Here is a 19,889-nt window from a genome sequence, read left to right on the forward strand (position 1 = left end):
TTCCGGGTGGGGCCCACGTGATTTCCGGGTGGGGCCCACGTGATTTCCGGGTGGGCCCCACGTGATTTCCGGGTGGGGCCCACGTGATTTCCGGGTGGGGCCCACGTGATTTCCGGGTGGGGCCAACGTGATTTCCGGGTGGGGCCCTCGTGATTTCCGGGTGGGGCCCACGTGATTTCCCCGTGGGGCCCACGTGATTTCCGGCTGGGGCCCACGTGATTTCCGGGTGGGGACCACGTGATTTCCCCGTGGGGCCCACGTGATTCCGGGTGGGGCCCACGTGATTTCCGGGTGGGGCCCACGTGATTTCCGGGTGGGGCCCACGTGATTTCCCCGTGGGGCCCACGTGATTTCCCCGTGGGGCCCACGTGATTTCCGGGTGGGGCCCACGTGATTTCAGGGTGGGGCCCACGTGATTTCCCCGTGGGGCCCACGTGATTTCCCCGTTGGGCCCACGTGATTTCCCCGTGGGGCCCACGTGATTTCCGGGTGGGGCCCACGTGATTTCCGGGTGGGGCCCACGTGATTTCCCCGTGGGGCCCACGTGATTTCCGGGTGGGCCCCACGTGATTACCGGGTGGGGCCCACGTGATTTCCGGGTGGGGCCCACGTGATTTCCGGGTGGGGCCCACGTGATTTCCGGGTGGGGCCCACGTGATTTCCGGGTGGGGCCCACGTGATTTCCGGGTGGGGCCCACGTGATTTCCGGGTGGGGCCCACATGATTTCCCCGTGGGGCCCACGTGTTTTCCGGGTGGGGCCCACGTGATTTCCGGGTGGGGCCCACGTGATTTCCGGGTGGGGCCCACGTGATTTCCCCGTGGGGCCCACGTGATTTCCGGGTGGGCCCCACGTGATTTCCGGGTGGGGCCCACGTGATTTCCGGGTGGGGCCCACGTGATTTCCGGGTGGGGCCCACGTGATTTCCGGGTGGGGCCCACGTGATTTCCGGGTGGGGCCCACGTGATTTCCGGGTGGGGCCCACGTGATTTCCGGGTGGGGCCCACGTGATTTCCGGGTGGGGCCCACGTGATTTCCGGGTGGGGCCCACGTGATTTCCGGGTGGGGCCCACGTGATTTCCGGGTGGGGCCCACGTGATTTCCGGGTGGGGCCCACGTGATTTCCGGGTGGGGCCCACGTGATTTCAGGGTGGGGCCCACGTGATTTCCGGGTGGGGCCCACGTGATTTCCGGGTGGGGCCCACGTGATTTCCGGGTGGGGCCCACGTGATTTCCCCGTGGGGCCCACGTGATTTCCCCGTGGGGCCCACGTGATTTCCCCGTGGGGCCCACGTGATTTCCCCGTGGGGCCCACGTGATTTCCGGGTGGGGCCCACGTGATTTCCGGGTGGGGCCCACGTGATTTCCGGGTGGGGCCCACGTGATTTCCGGGTGGGGCCCACGTGATTTCCGGGTGGGGCCCACGTGATTTCCGGGTGGGGCCCACGTGATTTCCCCGTGGGGCCCACGTGATTTCCGGGTGGGGCCCACGTGATTTCCCCGTGGGGCCCACGTGATTTCCGGGTGGGGCCCATGGGATTTCCCCGTGGGGCCCACGTGATTTCCGGGTGGGGCCCACGTGATTTCCCCGTGAGGCCCACGTGATTTCCCCGTGGGGCCCACGTGATTTCCGGGTGGGGCCCACGTGATTTCCGGGTGGGGCCCACGTGATTTCTGGGTGGGGCCCACGTGATTTCCGGGTGGGGCCCACGTGATTTCCGGCTGTGGCCCACGTGATTTCCGGGTGGGGCCCACGTGATTTCCGGGTGGGGCCCACGTGATTTCCACGTGGGGCCCACGTGATTTCCGGGTGGGGCCCACGTGATTTCCGGGTGGGGCCCCCGTGATTTCCGGGTGGGGCCCACGTGATTTCCGGGTGGGGCCCACGTGATTTCCGGGTGGGGCCCACGTGATTTCCGGGTGGGGCCCACGTGATTTCCCCGTGGGGCCCACGTGATTTCCGGGTGGGGCCCACGTGATTTCCGGGTGGGGCCCACGTGATTTCCGGGTGGGGCCCACGTGATTTCCGGGTGGGGCCCACGTGATTTCCGGGTGGGGCCCACGTGATTTCCGGGTGGGGCCCACGTGATTTCCGGGTGGGGCCCACGTGATTTCCGGGTGGGGCCCACATGATTTCCCCGTCTGGCCCACGTGATTTCCGGGTGGGGCCCACGTGATTTCCGGGTGGGGCCCACGTGATTTCCGGGTGGGGCCCACGTGATTTCCGGGTGGGGCCCACATGATTTCCCCGTGGGGCCCACGTGATTTCCGGGTGGGGCCCACGTGATTTCCGGGTGGGGCCCACGTGATTTCCGGGTGGGGCCCACGTGATTTCCGGGTGGGCCCCACGTGATTTCCGGGTGGGGCCCACGTGATTTCCGGGTGGGGCCCACGTGATTTCCGGCTGGGGCCCACGTGATTTCCGGGTGGGGCCCACGTGATTTCCGGGTGGGGCCCACGTGATTTCCCCGTGGGGCCCACGTGATTTCCGGGTGGGGCCCACGTGATTTCCGGCTGGGGCCCCCGTGATTTCCGGGTGGGGCCCACGTGATTTCCGGGTGGGGCCCACGTGATTTCCCGGTGGGGCCCACGTGATTTCCGGGTGGGGCCCACGTGATTTCCGGGTGGGGCCCACGTGATTTCCGGGTGGGGCCCACGTGATTTCCGGTTGGGGCCCACGTGATTTCCGGCTGGGGCCCACGTGATTTCCGGCTGGGGCCCACGTGATTTCCGGGTGGGGCCCACGTGATTTCCGGGTGGGGCCCACGTGATTTCCGGGTGGGGCCCACGTGATTTCCGGGTGGGGCCCACGTGATTTCCGGGTGGGGCCCACGTGATTTCCGGGTGGGGCCCACGTGATTTCCGGGTGGGGCCCACGTGATTTCCGGGTGGGGCCCACGTGATTTCCGGGTGGGGCCCACGTGATTTCCGGGTGGGGCCCACGTGATTTCCGGGTGGGGCCCACGTGATTTCCGGGTGGGGCCCACGTGATTTCCGGGTGGGGCCCACGTGATTTCCGGGTGGGGCCCACGTGATTTCCGGGTGGGGCCCACGTGATTTCCCCGTGGGGCCCACGTGATTTCCCCGTGGGGCCCACGTGATTTCCCCGTGGGGCCCACGTGATTTCCGGGTGGGGCCCACGTGATTTCCGGGTGGGGCCCACGTGATTTCCGGGTGGGGCCCACGTGATTTCCCCGTGGGGCCCACGTGATTTCCGGGTGGGGCCCACGTGATTTCCCCGTGGGGCCCACGTGATTTCCGGGTGGGGCCCACGTGATTTCCCCGTGGGGCCCACGTGATTTCCGGGTGGGGCCCACGGGATTTCCCCGTGGGGCCCACGTGATTTCCGGGTGGGGCCCACGTGATTTCCCCGTGAGGCCCACGTGATTTCCCCGTGGGGCCCACGTGATTTCCGGGTGGGGCCCACGTGATTTCCGGGTGGGGCCCACGTGATTTCCGGGTGGGGCCCACGTGATTTCCGGGTGGGGCCCACGTGATTTCCGGCTGTGGCCCACGTGATTTCCGGGTGGGGCCCACGTGATTTCCGGGTGGGGCCCACGTGATTTCCACGTGGGGCCCACGTGATTTCCGGGTGGGGCCCACGTGATTTCCGGGTGGGGCCCCCGTGATTTCCGGGTGGGGCCCACGTGATTTCCGGGTGGGGCCCACGTGATTTCCGGGTGGGGCCCACGTGATTTCCGGGTGGGGCCCACGTGATTTCCCCGTGGGGCCCACGTGATTTCCGGGTGGGGCCCACGTGATTTCCGGGTGGGGCCCACGTGATTTCCGGGTGGGGCCCACGTGATTTCCGGGTGGGGCCCACGTGATTTCCGGGTGGGGCCCACGTGATTTCCGGGTGGGGCCCACGTGATTTCCGGGTGGGGCCCACGTGATTTCCGGGTGGGGCCCACATGATTTCCCCGTCTGGCCCACGTGATTTCCGGGTGGGGCCCACGTGATTTCCGGGTGGGGCCCACGTGATTTCCGGGTGGGGCCCACGTGATTTCCGGGTGGGGCCCACATGATTTCCCCGTGGGGCCCACGTGATTTCCGGGTGGGGCCCACGTGATTTCCGGGTGGGGCCTACGTGATTTCCGGGTGGGGCCCACGTGATTTCCGGGTGGGCCCCACGTGATTTCCGGGTGGGGCCCACGTGATTTCTGGGTGGGGCCCACGTGATTTCCGGCTGGGGCCCACGTGATTTCCGGGTGGGGCCCACGTGATTTCCGGGTGGGGCCCACGTGATTTCCCCGTGGGGCCCACGTGATTTCCGGGTGGGGCCCACGTGATTTCCGGCTGGGGCCCACGTGATTTCCGGGTGGGGCCCACGTGATTTCCGGGTGGGGCCCACGTGTTTTTCGGGTGGGGCCCACGTGATTTCCGGGTGGGGCCCACGTGATTTCCGGGTGGGGCCCACGTGATTTCCGGGTGGGGCCCACGTGATTTCCCCGTGGGGCCCACGTGATTTCCGGCTGGGGCCCACGTGATTTCCGGATGGGGCCCACGTGATTTCCGGGTGGGGCCCACGTGATTTCCCCGTGGGGCCCACGTGATTTCCGGCTGGTGCCCACGTGATTTCCGGGTGGGGCCCACGTGATTTCCGGGTGGGGCCCACGTGATTTCCCCGTGGGGCCCACGTGATTTCCCCGTGGGGCCCACGTGATTTCCGGCTGGGGCCCACGTGATTTCCGGCTGGGGCCCACGTGATTTCCGGGTGGGGCCCACGTGATTTCCGGGTGGGGCCCACGTGATTTCCGGGTGGGGCCCACGTGATTTCCGGGTGGGGCCCACGTGATTTCCGGGTGGGGCCCACGTGATTTCCGGGTGGGGCCCACGTGATTTCCGGGTGGGGCCCACGAGATTTCCGGGTGGGGCCCACGAGATTTCCCCGTGGGGCCCACGTGATTTCCGGGTGGGGCCCACGTGATTTCCGGGTGGGCCCCACGTGATTTCCGGGTGGGGCCAACGTGATTTCCGTTTGGGGCCCACGTGATTTCCGGGTGGGGCCCACGTGATTTCCGGGTGGGGCCCACGTGATTTCCGGGTGGGGCCCACGTGATTTCCGGGTGGGGCCCACGTGATTTCCGGGTGGGGCCCACCTGATTTCCGGGTGGGGCCCACGTGATTTCCGGGTGGGGCCCAGGTGATTTCCGGGTGGGGCCCACTTGATTTCCGGGTGGGCCCCACGTGATTTCCGTTTGGGGCCCACGTGATTTCCGGGTGGGGCCCACGTGATTTCCGGGTGGGCCCCACGTGATTTCCGGGTGGGGCCCACGTGATTTCCGGGTGGGGCCCACGTGATTTCCGGGTGGGGCCCACGTGATTTCCGGGTGGGACCCACGTGATTTCCGGGTGGGGCCCACGTGATTTCCGGGTGGGGCCCACGTGATTTCCGGGTGGGGCCCACGTGATTTCCGGGTGGGGCCCACGTGATTTCCGGGTGGGGCCCACGTGATTTCCGGGTGGGGCCCACGTGATTTCCGGGTGGGGCCCACGTGATTTCCGGGTGGGGCCCACGTGATTTCCCCGTGGGGCCCACGTGATTTCCGGGTGGGGCCCACGTGATTTCCGGGTGGGGCCCACGTGATTTCCCGGTGGGGCCCACGTGATTTCCCCGTGGGGCCCACGTGATTTCCGGGTGGGGCCCACGTGATTTCCGGGTGGGGCCCACGTGATTTCCCGGTGGGGCCCACGTGATTTCCCCGTGGGGCCCACGTGATTTCCGGGTGGGGCCCACGTGATTTCCGGGTGGGGCCCACGTGATTTCCCGGTGGGGCCCACGTGATTTCCGGGTGGGGCCCACGTGATTTCCGGGTGGGGCCCACGTGATTTCCGGGTGGGCCCCACGTGATTTCCGTGTGGGGCCCACGTGATTTCCGGGTGGGGCCCACGTGATTTCCGGGTGGGGCCCACGTGATTTCCGGGTGGGGCCCACGTGATTTGCGGCTGGGGCCCACGTGATTTCCGGGTGGTGCCCACGTGATTTCCCGGTGGGGCCCACGTGATTTCCCCGTGGGGCCCACGTGATTTCCGGATGGGCCCCACATGATTTCCGGGTGAGGCCCACGTGATTTCCCCGTGGGGCCCACGTGATTTCCCCATGGGGCCCACGTGATTTCCGGGTGGGGCCCACGTGATTTCCGGGTGGGGCCCACATGATTTCCCCGTCTGGCCCACGTGATTTCCGGGTGGGGCCCACGTGATTTCCGGGTGGGGCCCACGTGATTTCCGGGTGGGGCCCACGTGATTTCCGGGTGGGGCCCACATGATTTCCCCGTGGGGCCCACGTGATTTCCGGGTGGGGCCCACGTGATTTCCGGGTGGGGCCCACGTGATTTCCGGGTGGGGCCCACGTGATTTCCGGGTGGGCCCCACGTGATTTCCGGGTGGGGCCCACGTGATTTCCGGGTGGGGCCCACGTGATTTCCGGCTGGGGCCCACGTGATTTCCGGGTGGGGCCCACGTGATTTCCGGGTGGGGCCCACGTGATTTCCCCGTGGGGCCCACGTGATTTCCGGGTGGGGCCCACGTGATTTCCGGCTGGGGCCCACGTGATTTCCGGGTGGGGCCCACGTGATTTCCGGGTGGGGCCCACGTGTTTTCCGGGTGGGGCCCACGTGATTTCCGGGTGGGGCCCACGTGATTTCCGGGTGGGGCCCACGTGATTTCCCCGTGGGGCCCACGTGATTTCCCCGTGGGGCCCACGTGATTTCCGGCTGGGGCCCACGTGATTTCCGGATGGGGCCCACGTGATTTCCGGGTGGGGCCCACGTGATTTCCCCGTGGGGCCCACGTGATTTCCGGCTGGTGCCCACGTGATTTCCGGGTGGGGCCCACGTGATTTCCGGGTGGGGCCCACGTGATTTCCCCGTGGGGCCCACGTGATTTCCCCGTGGGGCCCACGTGATTTCCGGCTGGGGCCCACGTGATTTCCGGCTGGGGCCCACGTGATTTCCGGGTGGGGCCCACGTGATTTCCGGGTGGGGCCCACGTGATTTCCGGGTGGGGCCCACGTGATTTCCGGGTGGGGCCCACGTGATTTCCGGGTGGGGCCCACGTGATTTCCGGGTGGGGCCCACGTGATTTCCGGGTGGGGCCCACGTGATTTCCGGGTGGGGCCCACGTGATTTCCGGGTGGGGCCCACGAGATTTCCGGGTGGGGCCCACGAGATTTCCCCGTGGGGCCCACGTGATTTCCGGGTGGGGCCCACGTGATTTCCGGGTGGGCCCCAAGTGATTTCCGGGTGGGGCCCACGTGATGTCCGGGGGGGGCCCACGTGATTTCCGGGTGGGGCCCACGTGATTTCCGGGTGGGGCCCACGTGATTTCCGGGTGGGGCCCACGTGATTTCCAGGTGGGGCCCACGTGATTTCCGGGTGGGGCCCACCTGATTTCCGGGTGGGGCCCACGTGAGTTCCGGGTGGGGCCCAGGTGATTTCCGGGTGGGGCCCACTTGATTTCCGGGTGGGCCCCACGTGATTTCCGTTTGGGGCCCACGTGATTTCCGGGTGGGGCCCACGTGATTTCCGGGTGGGCCCCACGTGATTTCCGGGTGGGGCCCACGTGATTTCCGGGTGGGGCCCACGTGATTTCCCCGTGGGGCCCACGTGATTTCCCCGTGGGGCCCACGTGATTTCCCCGTGGGGCCCACGTGATTTCCGGCTGGGGCCCACGTGATTTCCGGGTGGGGCCCACGTGATTTCCGGGTGGGGCCCACGTGATTTCCGGGTGGGGCCCACGTGATTTCCGGGTGGGGCCCACGTGATTTCCGGGTGGGGCCCACGTGATTTCCCCGTGGGGCCCACGTGATTTCCGGGTGGGGCCCACGTGATTTCCCCGTAAGGCCCACGTGATTTCCCCGTGGGGCCGACGTGATTTCCGGGTGGGGCCCACGTGATTTCCGGGTGGGGCCCACGTGATTTCCGGGTGGGGCCCACGTGATTTCCGGTTGGGGCCCACGTGATTTCCGGCTGTGGCCCACGTGATTTCCGGGTGGGGTCCACGTGATTTCCGGGTGGGGCCCACGTGATTTCCCCGTGGGGCCCACGTGATTTCCGGGTGGGGCCCACGTGATTTCCGGGTGGGGCCCACGTGATTTCCGGGTGGGGCCCACGTGATTTCCGGGTGGGGCCCACGTGATTTCCCCGTGGGGCCCACGTGATTTCCGGGTGGGGCCCACGTGATTTCCGGGTGGGGCCCACGTGATTTCCCCGTGGGGCCCACGTGATTTCCGGGTGGGGCCCACGTGATTTCCGGGTGGGGCCCACGTGATTTCCGGGTGGGGCCCACGTGATTTCCGGTTGGGGCCCACGTGATTTCCGGCTGGGGCCCACGTGATTTCCGGGTGGGGCCCACGTGATTTCCGGGTGGGGCCCACGTGATTTCCGGGTGGGGCCCACGTGATTTCCGGGTGGGGCCCACGTGATTTCCGGGTGGGGCCCACGTGATTTCCGGGTGGGGCCCACGTGATTTCCGGGTGGGGCCCACGTGATTTCCGGGTGGGGCCCACGTGATTTCCGGGTGGGGCCCACGTGATTTCCGGGTGGGGCCCACGTGATTTCCCCGTGGGGCCCACGTGATTTCCGGGTGGGGCCCACGTGATTTCCGGGTGGGGCCCACGTGATTTCCCGGTGGGGCCCACGTGATTTCCCCGTGGGGCCCACGTGATTTCCGGGTGGGGCCCACGTGATTTCCGGGTGGGGCCCACGTGATTTCCCGGTGGGGCCCACGTGATTTCCCCGTGGGGCCCACGTGATTTCCGGGTGGGGCCCACGTGATTTCCGGGTGGGGCCCACGTGATTTCCCGGTGGGGCCCACGTGATTTCCGGGTGGGGCCCACGTGATTTCCGGGTGGGGCCCACGTGATTTCCGGGTGGGCCCCACGTGATTTCCGTGTGGGGCCCACGTGATTTCCGGGTGGGGCCCACGTGATTTCCGGGTGGGGCCCACGTGATTTCCGGGTGGGGTCCACGTGATTTCCGGCTGGGGCCCACGTGATTTCCGGGTGGTGCCCACGTGATTTCCCGGTGGGGCCCACGTGATTTCCCCGTGGGGCCCACGTGATTTCCGGGTGGGCCCCACGTGATTTCCGGGTGAGGCCCACGTGATTTCCCCGTGGGGCCCACGTGATTTCCCCATGGGGCCCACGTGATTTCCGGGTGGGGCCCACGTGATTTCCGGGTGGGGCCCACGTGATTTCCGGGTGGGGCCCACGTGATTTCCGGGTGGGGCCCACGTGATTTCCGGGTGGGGCCCACGTGATTTCCGGGTGGGGCCCACGTGATTTCCGGGTGGGGCCCACGTGATTTCCGGGTGGGGCCCACGTGATTTCCGGGTGGGGCCCACGTGATTTCCCCGTGGGGCCCACGTGATTTCCCCGTGGGGCCCACGTGATTTCCGGCTGGGGCCCACGTGATTTCCGGGTGGGGCCCACGTGATTTCCGGGTGGGGCCCACGTGATTTCCGGGTGGGGCCCACGTGATTTCCGGGTGGGGCCCACGTGATTTCCGGGTGGGGCCCACGTGATTTCCCCGTGGGGCCCACGTGATTTCCCCGTGGGGCCCACGTGATTTCCGGCTGGGGCCCACGTGATTTCCGGGTGGGGCCCACGTGATTTCCGGGTGGGGCCCACGTGATTTCCGGGTGGGGCCCACGTGATTTCCGGGTGGGGCCCACGTGATTTCCGGGTGGGGCCCACGTGATTTCCGGGTGGGGCCCACGTGATTTCCGGGTGGGGCCCACGTGATTTCCGGGTGGGGCCCACGTGATTTCCGGGTGGGGCCCACGTGATTTCCGGGTGGGGCCCACGTGATTTCCCCGTGGGGCCCACGTGATTTCCGGCTGGGGCCCACGTGATTTCCGGGTGGGGCCCACGTGATTTCCGGGTGGGGCCCACGTGATTTCCGGGTGGGGCCCACGTGATTTCCGGGTGGGGCCCACGTGATTTCCGGGTGGGCCCCACGTGATTTCCGGGTGGGGCCCACGTGATTTCCCCGTGGGGCCCACGTGATTTCCGGGTGGGGCTCACGTGATTTCCCCGTGGGGCCCACGTGATTTCCGGGTGGGGCCCACGTGATTTCCGGGTGGGGCCCACGTGATTTCCGGGTGGGGCCCACGTGATTTCCGGGTGGGGCCCACGTGATTTCCGGGTGGGGCCCACGTGATTTCCGGGTGGGGCCCACGTGATTTCCGGGTGGGGCCCACGTGATTTCCGGGTGGGGCCCACGTGATTTCCGGGTGGGGCCCACGTGATTTCCCCGTGGGGCCCACGTGATTTCCGGGTGGGGCTCACGTGATTTCCCCGTGGGGCCCACGTGATTTCCGGGTGGGGCCCACGTGATTTCCGGGTGGGGCCCACGTGATTTCCGGGTGGGGCCCACGTGATTTCCGGGTGGGGCCCACGTGATTTCCGGGTGGGGCCCACGTGATTTCCGGGTGGGGCCCACGTGATTTCCGGGTGGGGCCCACGTGATTTCCGGGTGGGGCCCACGTGATTTCCGGGTGGGGCTCACGTGATTTCCCCGTGGGGCCCACGTGATTTCCGGGTGGGGCCCACGTGATTTCCGGGTGGGGCCCACGTGATTTCCGGGTGGGGCCCACGTGATTTCCGTGTGGGGCCCACGTGATTTCCGGGTGGGGCCCACGTGATTTCCGGGTGGGGCCCACGTGATTTCCGGGTGGGCCCCACGTGATTTCCGGGTGGGGCCCACGTGATTTCCCCGTGGGGCCCACGTGATTTCCGGGTGGGGCTCACGTGATTTCCCCGTGGGGCCCACGTGATTTCCGGGTGGGGCCCACGTGATTTCCGGGTGGGGCCCACGTGATTTCCGGGTGGGGCCCACGTGATTTCCGGGTGGGGCCCACGTGATTTCCGGGTGGGGCCCACGTGATTTCCCCGTGGGGCCCACGTGATTTCCGGGTGGGGCCCACGTGATTTCCCCGTAAGGCCCACGTGATTTCCCCGTGGGGCCGACGTGATTTCCGGGTGGGGCCCACGTGATTTCCGGGTGGGGCCCACGTGATTTCCGGGTGGGGCCCACGTGATTTCCGGTTGGGGCCCACGTGATTTCCGGCTGTGGCCCACGTGATTTCCGGGTGGGGTCCACGTGATTTCCGGGTGGGGCCCACGTGATTTCCCCGTGGGGCCCACGTGATTTCCGGGTGGGGCCCACGTGATTTCCGGGTGGGGCCCACGTGATTTCCGGGTGGGGCCCACGTGATTTCCGGGTGGGGCCCACGTGATTTCCCCGTGGGGCCCACGTGATTTCCGGGTGGGGCCCACGTGATTTCCGGGTGGGGCCCACGTGATTTCCGGGTGGGGCCCACGTGATTTCCGGGTGGGGCCCTCGTGATTTCCGGGTGGGGCCCACGTGATTTCCCCGTGGGGCCCACGTGATTTCCGGGTGGGGCCCACGTGATTTCCGGGTGGGGCCCACGTGATTTCCCGGTGGGGCCCACGTGATTTCCCCGTGGGGCCCACGTGATTTCCCCGTGGGGCCCACGTGATTTCCCCGTGGGGCCCACGTGATTTCCGGCTGGGGCCCACGTGATTTCCGGGTGGGGCCCACGTGATTTCCGGGTGGGGCCCACGTGATTTCCGGGTGGGGCCCACGTGATTTCCGGGTGGGGCCCACGTGATTTCCGGGTGGGGCCCACGTGATTTCCGGGTGGGCCCCACGTGATTTCCGGGTGGGGGCCCCACGTGATTTCCGGGTGGGGCCCACGTGATTTCCGGGTGGGGCCCACGTGATTTCCGGGTGGGGCCCACGTGATTTCCGGGTGGGGCCCACGTGATTTCCGGGTGGGGCCCACGTGATTTCCGGGTGGGGCCCACGTGATTTCCCCGTGGGGCCCACGTGATTTCCCCGTGGGGCCCACGTGATTTCCGGCTGGGGCCCACGTGATTTCCGGGTGGGGCCCACGTGATTTCCGGGTGGGGCCCACGTGATTTCCGGGTGGGGCCCACGTGATTTCCGGGTGGGGCCCACGTGATTTCCGGGTGGGGCCCACGTGATTTCCGGGTGGGGCCCACGTGATTTCCGGGTGGGGCCCACGTGATTTCCCCGTGGGGCCCACGTGATTTCCGGCTGGGGCCCACGTGATTTCCGGGTGGGGCCCACGTGATTTCCGGGTGGGGCCCACGTGATTTCCGGGTGGGGCCCACGTGATTTCCGGGTGGGGCCCACGTGATTTCCGGGTGGGGCCCACGTGATTTCCGGGTGGGGCCCACGTGATTTCCGGGTGGGGCCCACGTGATTTCCGGGTGGGCCCCACGTGATTTCCGGGTGGGGCCCACGTGATTTCCGGGTGGGGCCCACGTGATTTCCGGGTGGGGCCCACGTGATTTCCGGGTGGGGCCCACGTGATTTCCGGGTGGGGCCCACGTGATTTCCGGGTGGGGCCCACGTGATTTCCGGGTGGGGCCCACGTGATTTCCGGGTGGGGCCCACGTGATTTCCCCGTGGGGCCCACGTGATTTCCGGGTGGGGCCCACGTGATTTCCCCGTAAGGCCCACGTGATTTCCCCGTGGGGCCGACGTGATTTCCGGGTGGGGCCCACGTGATTTCCGGGTGGGGCCCACGTGATTTCCGGGTGGGGCCCACGTGATTTCCGGTTGGGGCCCACGTGATTTCCGGCTGTGGCCCACGTGATTTCCGGGTGGGGTCCACGTGATTTCCGGGTGGGGCCCACGTGATTTCCCCGTGGGGCCCACGTGATTTCCGGGTGGGGCCCACGTGATTTCCGGGTGGGGCCCACGTGATTTCCGGGTGGGGCCCACGTGATTTCCGGGTGGGGCCCACGTGATTTCCCCGTGGGGCCCACGTGATTTCCGGGTGGGGCCCACGTGATTTCCGGGTGGGGCCCACGTGATTTCCGGGTGGGGCCCACGTGATTTCCCCGTGGGGCCCACGTGATTTCCGGGTGGGGCCCACGTGATTTCCCCGTAAGGCCCACGTGATTTCCCCGTGGGGCCGACGTGATTTCCGGGTGGGGCCCACGTGATTTCCGGGTGGGGCCCACGTGATTTCCGGGTGGGGCCCACGTGATTTCCGGTTGGGGCCCACGTGATTTCCGGCTGTGGCCCACGTGATTTCCGGGTGGGGTCCACGTGATTTCCGGGTGGGGCCCACGTGATTTCCCCGTGGGGCCCACGTGATTTCCGGGTGGGGCCCACGTGATTTCCGGGTGGGGCCCACGTGATTTCCGGGTGGGGCCCACGTGATTTCCGGGTGGGGCCCACGTGATTTCCCCGTGGGGCCCACGTGATTTCCGGGTGGGGCCCACGTGATTTCCGGGTGGGGCCCACGTGATTTCCGGGTGGGGCCCACGTGATTTCCGGGTGGGGCCCACGTGATTTCCGGTTGGGGCCCACGTGATTTCCGGCTGGGGCCCACGTGATTTCCGGGTGGGGCCCACGTGATTTCCGGGTGGGGCCCACGTGATTTCCGGGTGGGGCCCACGTGATTTCCGGGTGGGGCCCACGTGATTTCCGGGTGGGGCCCACGTGATTTCCGGGTGGGGCCCACGTGATTTCCGGGTGGGGCCCACGTGATTTCCGGGTGGGGCCCACGTGATTTCCGGGTGGGGCCCACGTGATTTCCGGGTGGGGCCCACGTGATTTCCGGGTGGGGCCCACGTGATTTCCCCGTGGGGCCCACGTGATTTCCGGGTGGGGCCCACGTGATTTCCGGGTGGGGCCCACGTGATTTCCCGGTGGGGCCCACGTGATTTCCCCGTGGGGCCCACGTGATTTCCGGGTGGGGCCCACGTGATTTCCGGGTGGGGCCCACGTGATTTCCCGGTGGGGCCCACGTGATTTCCCCGTGGGGCCCACGTGATTTCCGGGTGGGGCCCACGTGATTTCCGGGTGGGGCCCACGTGATTTCCCGGTGGGGCCCACGTGATTTCCGGGTGGGGCCCACGTGATTTCCGGGTGGGGCCCATGTGATTTCCGGGTGGGCCCCACGTGATTTCCTGTGGGGCCCACGTGATTTCCGGGTGGGGCCCACGTGATTTCCGGGTGGGGCCCACGTGATTTCCGGGTGGGGCCCACGTGATTTCCGGCTGGGGCCCACGTGATTTCCGCGTGGTGCCCACGTGATTTCCCGGTGGGGCCCACGTGATTTCCCCGTGGGGCCCACGTGATTTCCGGGTGGGCCCCACGTGATTTCCGGGTGAGGCCCACGTGATTTCCCCGTGGGGCCCACGTGATTTCCCCATGGGGCCCACGTGATTTCCGGGTGGGGCCCACGTGATTTCCGGGTGGGGCCCACGTGATTTCCGGGTGGGGCCCACGTGATTTCCGGGTGGGGCCCACGTGATTTCCGGGTGGGGCCCACGTGATTTCCGGGTGGGGCCCACGTGATTTCCGGGTGGGGCCCACGTGATTTCCGGGTGGGGCCCACGTGATTTCCGGGTGGGGCCCACGTGATTTCCCCGTGGGGCCCACGTGATTTCCCCGTGGGGCCCACGTGATTTCCGGCGGGGCCCACGTGATTTCCGGGTGGGGCCCACGTGATTTCCGGGTGGGGCCCACGTGATTTCCGGGTGGGGCCCACGTGATTTCCGGGTGGGGCCCACGTGATTTCCGGGTGGGGCCCACGTGATTTCCGGGTGGGGCCCACGTGATTTCCGGGTGGGCCCCACGTGATTTCCGTGTGGGCCCCACGTGATTTCCGGGTGGGGCCCACGTGATTTCCGGGTGGGGCCCACGTGATTTCCGGGTGGGGCCCACGTGATTTCCGGGTGGGGCCCACGTGATTTCCGGGTGGGGCCCACGTGATTTCCGGGTGGGGCCCACGTGATTTCCCCGTGGGGCCCACGTGATTTCCCCGTGGGGCCCACGTGATTTCCGGCTGGGGCCCACGTGATTTCCGGGTGGGGCCCACGTGATTTCCGGGTGGGGCCCACGTGATTTCCGGGTGGGGCCCACGTGATTTCCGGGTGGGGCCCACGTGATTTCCGGGTGGGGCCCACGTGATTTCCGGGTGGGGCCCACGTGATTTCCGGGTGGGGCCCACGTGATTTCCCCGTGGGGCCCACGTGATTTCCGGCTGGGGCCCACGTGATTTCCGGGTGGGGCCCACGTGATTTCCGGGTGGGGCCCACGTGATTTCCGGGTGGGGCCCACGTGATTTCCGGGTGGGGCCCACGTGATTTCCGGGTGGGGCCCACGTGATTTCCGGGTGGGGCCCACGTGATTTCCGGGTGGGCCCCACGTGATTTCCGTGTGGGGCCCACGTGATTTCCGGGTGGGGCCCACGTGATTTCCCCGTGGGGCCCACGTGATTTCCCCGTGGGGCCCACGTGATTTCCGGGTGGTCCCACGTGATTTCCGTGTGGGGCCCACGTGATTTCCGGGTGGGGCCCACGTGATTTCCCCGTGGGGCCCACGTGATTTCCCCGTGGGGCCCACGTGATTTCCGGGTGGTCCCACGTGATTTCCGGGTGGGGCCCACGTGATTTCCGGGTGGGGCCCACGTGATTTCCGGGTGGGGCCCACGTGATTTCCGGGTGGGGCCCACGTGATTTCCGGGTGGGGCCCACGTGATTTCCGGGTGGGGCCCACATGATTTCCCCGTCTGGCCCACGTGATTTCCGGGTGGGGCCCACGTGATTTCCGGGTGGGGCCCACGTGATTTCCGGGTGGGGCCCACGTGATTTCCGGGTGGGGCCCACATGATTTCCCCGTGGGGCCCACGTGATTTCCGGGTGGGGCCCACGTGATTTCCGGGTGGGGCCCACGTGATTTCCGGGTGGGGCCCACGTGATTTCCGGGTGGGCCCCACGTGATTTCCGGGTGGGGCCCACGTGATTTCCGGGTGGGGCCCACGTGATTTCCGGCTGGGGCCCACGTGATTTCCGGGTGGGGCCCACGTGATTTCCGGGTGGGGCCCACGTGATTTCCCCGTGGGGCCCACGTGATTTCCGGGTGGGGCCCACGTGATTTCCGGCTGGGGCCCCCGTGATTTCCGGGTGGGGCCCACGTGATTTCCGGGTGGGGCCCACGTGATTTCCCGGTGGGGCCCACGTGATTTCCGGGTGGGGCCCACGTGATTTCCGGGTGGGGCCCACGTGATTTCCGGGTGCGGCCCACGTGATTTCCGGTTGGGGCCCACGTGATTTCCGGCTGGGGCCCACGTGATTTCCGGCTGGGGCCCACGTGATTTCCGGGTGGGGCCCACGTGATTTCCGGGTGGGGCCCACGTGATTTCCGGGTGGGGCCCACGTGATTTCCGGGTGGGGCCCACGTGATTTCCGGGTGGGGCCCACGTGATTTCCGGGTGGGGCCCACGTGATTTCCGGGTGGGGCCCACGTGATTTCCGGGTGGGGCCCACGTGATTTCCGGGTGGGGCCCACGTGATTTCCGGGTGGGGCCCACGTGATTTCCGGGTGGGGCCCACGTGATTTCCGGGTGGGGCCCACGTGATTTCCGGGTGGGGCCCACGTGATTTCCGGGTGGGGCCCACGTGATTTCCGGGTGGGGCCCACGTGATTTCCCCGTGGGGCCCACGTGATTTCCCCGTGGGGCCCACGTGATTTCCCCGTGGGGCCCACGTGATTTCCGGGTGGGGCCCACGTGATTTCCGGGTGGGGCCCACGTGATTTCCGGGTGGGGCCCACGTGATTTCCCCGTGGGGCCCACGTGATTTCCGGGTGGGGCCCACGTGATTTCCCCGTGGGGCCCACGTGATTTCCGGGTGGGGCCCACGTGATTTCCCCGTGGGGCCCACGTGATTTCCGGGTGGGGCCCACGGGATTTCCCCGTGGGGCCCACGTGATTTCCGGGTGGGGCCCACGTGATTTCCCCGTGAGGCCCACGTGATTTCCCCGTGGGGCCCACGTGATTTCCGGGTGGGGCCCACGTGATTTCCGGGTGGGGCCCACGTGATTTCCGGGTGGGGCCCACGTGATTTCCGGGTGGGGCCCACGTGATTTCCGGCTGTGGCCCACGTGATTTCCGGGTGGGGCCCACGTGATTTCCGGGTGGGGCCCACGTGATTTCCACGTGGGGCCCACGTGATTTCCGGGTGGGGCCCACGTGATTTCCGGGTGGGGCCCCCGTGATTTCCGGGTGGGGCCCACGTGATTTCCGGGTGGGGCCCACGTGATTTCCGGGTGGGGCCCACGTGATTTCCGGGTGGGGCCCACGTGATTTCCCCGTGGGGCCCACGTGATTTCCGGGTGGGGCCCACGTGATTTCCGGGTGGGGCCCACGTGATTTCCGGGTGGGGCCCACGTGATTTCCGGGTGGGGCCCACGTGATTTCCGGGTGGGGCCCACGTGATTTCCGGGTGGGGCCCACGTGATTTCCGGGTGGGGCCCACGTGATTTCCGGGTGGGGCCCACATGATTTCCCCGTCTGGCCCACGTGATTTCCGGGTGGGGCCCACGTGATTTCCGGGTGGGGCCCACGTGATTTCCGGGTGGGGCCCACGTGATTTCCGGGTGGGGCCCACATGATTTCCCCGTGGGGCCCACGTGATTTCCGGGTGGGGCCCACGTGATTTCCGGGTGGGGCCTACGTGATTTCCGGGTGGGGCCCACGTGATTTCCGGGTGGGCCCCACGTGATTTCCGGGTGGGGCCCACGTGATTTCTGGGTGGGGCCCACGTGATTTCCGGCTGGGGCCCACGTGATTTCCGGGTGGGGCCCACGTGATTTCCGGGTGGGGCCCACGTGATTTCCCCGTGGGGCCCACGTGATTTCCGGGTGGGGCCCACGTGATTTCCGGCTGGGGCCCACGTGATTTCCGGGTGGGGCCCACGTGATTTCCGGGTGGGGCCCACGTGTTTTTCGGGTGGGGCCCACGTGATTTCCGGGTGGGGCCCACGTGATTTCCGGGTGGGGCCCACGTGATTTCCGGGTGGGGCCCACGTGATTTCCCCGTGGGGCCCACGTGATTTCCGGCTGGGGCCCACGTGATTTCCGGATGGGGCCCACGTGATTTCCGGGTGGGGCCCACGTGATTTCCCCGTGGGGCCCACGTGATTTCCGGCTGGTGCCCACGTGATTTCCGGGTGGGGCCCACGTGATTTCCGGGTGGGGCCCACGTGATTTCCCCGTGGGGCCCACGTGATTTCCCCGTGGGGCCCACGTGATTTCCGGCTGGGGCCCACGTGATTTCCGGCTGGGGCCCACGTGATTTCCGGGTGGGGCCCACGTGATTTCCGGGTGGGGCCCACGTGATTTCCGGGTGGGGCCCACGTGATTTCCGGGTGGGGCCCACGTGATTTCCGGGTGGGGCCCACGTGATTTCCGGGTGGGGCCCACGTGATTTCCGGGTGGGGCCCACGAGATTTCCGGGTGGGGCCCACGAGATTTCCCCGTGGGGCCCACGTGATTTCCGGGTGGGGCCCACGTGATTTCCGGGTGGGCCCCACGTGATTTCCGGGTGGGGCCAACGTGATTTCCGGGTGGGGCCCACGTGATTTCCGGGTGGGGCCCACGTGATTTCCGGGTGGGGCCCACGTGATTTCCGGGTGGGGCCCACGTGATTTCCGGGTGGGGCCCACGTGATTTCCGGGTGGGGCCCACCTGATTTCCGGGTGGGGCCCACGTGATTTCCGGGTGGGGCCCAGGTGATTTCCGGGTGGGGCCCACTTGATTTCCGGGTGGGCCCCACGTGATTTCCGTTTGGGGCCCACGTGATTTCCGGGTGGGGCCCACGTGATTTCCGGGTGGGCCCCACGTGATTTCCGGGTGGGGCCCACGTGATTTCCGGGTGGGGCCCACGTGATTTCCGGGTGGGGCCCACGTGATTTCCGGGTGGGACCCACGTGATTTCCGGGTGGGGCCCACGTGATTTCCGGGTGGGGCCCACGTGATTTCCGGGTGGGGCCCACGTGATTTCCGGGTGGGGCCCACGTGATTTCCGGGTGGGGCCCACGTGATTTCCGGGTGGGGCCCACGTGATTTCCGGGTGGGGCCCACGTGATTTCCGGGTGGGGCCCACGTGATTTCCCCGTGGGGCCCACGTGATTTCCGGGTGGGGCCCACGTGATTTCCGGGTGGGGCCCACGTGATTTCCCGGTGGGGCCCACGTGATTTCCCCGTGGGGCCCACGTGATTTCCGGGTGGGGCCCACGTGATTTCCGGGTGGGGCCCACGTGATTTCCCGGTGGGGCCCACGTGATTTCCCCGTGGGGCCCACGTGATTTCCGGGTGGGGCCCACGTGATTTCCGGGTGGGGCCCACGTGATTTCCCGGTGGGGCCCACGTGATTTCCGGGTGGGGCCCACGTGATTTCCGGGTGGGGCCCACGTGATTTCCGGGTGGGCCCCACGTGATTTCCGTGTGGGGCCCACGTGATTTCCGGGTGGGGCCCACGTGATTTCCGGGTGGGGCCCACGTGATTTCCGGGTGGGGCCCACGTGATTTGCGGCTGGGGCCCACGTGATTTCCGGGTGGTGCCCACGTGATTTCCCGGTGGGGCCCACGTGATTTCCCCGTGGGGCCCACGTGATTTCCGGATGGGCCCCACATGATTTCCGGGTGAGGCCCACGTGATTTCCCCGTGGGGCCCACGTGATTTCCCCATGGGGCCCACGTGATTTCCGGGTGGGGCCCACGTGATTTCCGGGTGGGGCCCACATGATTTCCCCGTCTGGCCCACGTGATTTCCGGGTGGGGCCCACGTGATTTCCGGGTGGGGCCCACGTGATTTCCGGGTGGGGCCCACGTGATTTCCGGGTGGGGCCCACATGATTTCCCCGTGGGGCCCACGTGATTTCCGGGTGGGGCCCACGTGATTTCCGGGTGGGGCCCACGTGATTTCCGGGTGGGGCCCACGTGATTTCCGGGTGGGCCCCACGTGATTTCCGGGTGGGGCCCACGTGATTTCCGGGTGGGGCCCACGTGATTTCCGGCTGGGGCCCACGTGATTTCC

Source organism: Ovis canadensis, chromosome 6, assembly GCF_042477335.2.
Source record: "Ovis canadensis isolate MfBH-ARS-UI-01 breed Bighorn chromosome 6, ARS-UI_OviCan_v2, whole genome shotgun sequence".
Taxonomy (NCBI): domain Eukaryota; kingdom Metazoa; phylum Chordata; class Mammalia; order Artiodactyla; family Bovidae; genus Ovis; species Ovis canadensis.